Raw genomic sequence first — 1,873 nt, forward strand, 5'->3', positions numbered from 1 at the left:
AATATTTGAAAAATGCCATATGTCTTAGTACTATTTCTCCACAAGGTAGCTAAGTTGGTAAAAACTGTTCTGTGGTTTCACAAGCAATCCGATAACATAGAAAGGGAGATTTTCACCCATGGGTTAGGTGCTATCAAAGTAGTCAAAATACCATTAGGAATTTTTTAAAGCATAGAATGAATAATTCTGTATTGTCCTAGCTTTAGGGTAATCAAGTTTAATCTTTTTTATATCAATATTTTGCTTGTCGTCAAAACTGTGCATTTTTACTACTTTGTTATTTATGTATTTCTTTATTATTACTTAGAAAAGCTGCAAAGGGTAATCTGTATACATTTTTCTCTTAGAATAGAGTACATTGCTGTATTACTTCAGATGTTGTTGGACTGCAATGTCCATAATCACTCACCATTGGCTCTACAGTCTAGGGCTGCTTGATATTGCATGTCTGTATGTTTTTATCCTTGTGTATTGTGTTCAGTCTGAATAGCATCTTAAAAGGCTCAGACCACATCAAGGTCTGGTCATATTGTGAAGTTCCACAATATGCTTACTGCCCTCAGTGACTCACTGGAATTAGATGTTGATTTAGTGTCTGCATTAGACACATGGGTAGCTGCTGTGGAGAAAGTCCAGCCTACCTCTATAGAGTCACTATGTAGTAATGATGTCAATATAAAGCAGAGGCTGGAAATGTTACTTCTTTGGATTACATCTTCCAGAATCCCCCAGCCCACCAGTAAAACCATGCTGGCTAATGGATTCTTGGTGTTATTGTCCCTACTTGGAAATGAGCAAATTGTAAACTGAATACTGAATGTAATCCAGTTGTGTTTGGCATTTAATGCTAATATCAGTGCCTTGAAATGCCTAAAACCAAAGTTATTAAAATAGCAAATGTTCCCTTGAAAACTAAATATGTAGACAAGTTACCACATTTTTCACTCCATAAGACACAGGTTTTTCCCCCCAAAAAAGTGGGGGGAAAGTATGTGCATCTCGTGGAGCGAATACTGTAAAAAAAGGGTTCAGCCGCCACCACCCAGAAGCCTCCCACCTCCATGCTAGGAGGCCTCTGAACCAGCTCGCCGTGGCAGCCGCATTGGACCTCACCACTCTGCCATCTGCACTGCTGACTTTCCAGGATCTGCCTTCTGGAGCCCGCCTGGAAAACCAGCAGGGCCAACAGGCCTATGGCAGCAAATTTAAACAGCAGAGGGCAGTGAAAACAGCCAAGGACTGAAGGGGAAAGAGTGATTCTAGAAAGACCAGGAGAAACCACAAACACAGTCCCCCCACTACCACAAATTATGCAGTTGATTTTCCCACATTTGGGGAAATCACAGGGATCAGCACACCCAAGGTGCAATGGATGAGCCTCACGCTGGGAAAACCACTTTCATGATCATGGTATCTCCCCTGCCAGGTAAGTATGAGTTGGAGTGGCCCCTGCACCTCCTGCCCCCTTCTGTGTCCTGCCCCCCAAGGCATGGTGACCCCCCGGCTCCACCTCCCACTCAGAACAGGGCTGCACAGCCCCAGTCCTGCCAGAGGTGAAGAGAGCTCCTCAGTGTTTTGGGGTGCCCCACAATCCTCCAGTGCACAGATATTAACATGCCTAATGTGCAGGGAAGGCAGGAAAAGCAGGAAATTCAAACTTTCAGTTAGCAAAGAGGCTGCTTATCTGCTTCCTCACTAGTCCAAGTGGTTAGAGAGTTGGGAGAGAGACCTGGAACTGCCTGGGACTGCCTGGTAGTATCATTTTAAAATGTAAAATTTAGTTTAAAAGCTGCTTGTTTGGGGTTAAACTGTGCTTGGGTGAAAAGGTGCTCCGTTTGAGTTGAAACCTGCTTGTGTAGAAACATGCATACTT

At 43.5% G+C, this 1,873-nt stretch overlaps 1 non-coding gene across 1 annotated transcript; it reads right to left on the minus strand.

Annotated features, from left to right (window-relative positions):
- Positions 1 to 1,269: 1,269 nt before the first annotated feature.
- LOC140707251 (U1 spliceosomal RNA) lies at positions 1,270 to 1,434 on the minus strand. The gene has a single exon (XR_012087171.2). It is a non-coding gene; the product is annotated as a U1 spliceosomal RNA (small nuclear RNA).
- Between the last annotated feature and the right edge of the window lie 439 nt (positions 1,435 to 1,873).

Source organism: Pogona vitticeps, chromosome 4 (genome assembly GCF_051106095.1).
Source record: "Pogona vitticeps strain Pit_001003342236 chromosome 4, PviZW2.1, whole genome shotgun sequence".
Lineage (NCBI taxonomy): Eukaryota > Metazoa > Chordata > Lepidosauria > Squamata > Agamidae > Pogona > Pogona vitticeps.